Below are 235 nucleotides of genomic sequence, written 5' to 3' on the forward strand. Positions count from 1 at the left end.
TGATCTGAACAAAACCCAGTCCTGTCCCAGCTTATTTTTAAAAAATCATCTGACACCATCTAATGTATGAAATATGATATGTCAAGAGATTTGTAATATTTTGAACAACCAATTAAAAAAAATCATCTGACACCCAAATTTTTGGGACTATGTATTTTAACTATGAAACTAAAAAACTTTTAAAGGAATAAAATAAAGAAGAAAAAACAAGAACAAGGAGGGACAAGACCTTAAG

This window comes from Callospermophilus lateralis, chromosome X (genome assembly GCF_048772815.1).
Source record: "Callospermophilus lateralis isolate mCalLat2 chromosome X, mCalLat2.hap1, whole genome shotgun sequence".
In the NCBI taxonomy this organism is placed as follows: domain Eukaryota; kingdom Metazoa; phylum Chordata; class Mammalia; order Rodentia; family Sciuridae; genus Callospermophilus; species Callospermophilus lateralis.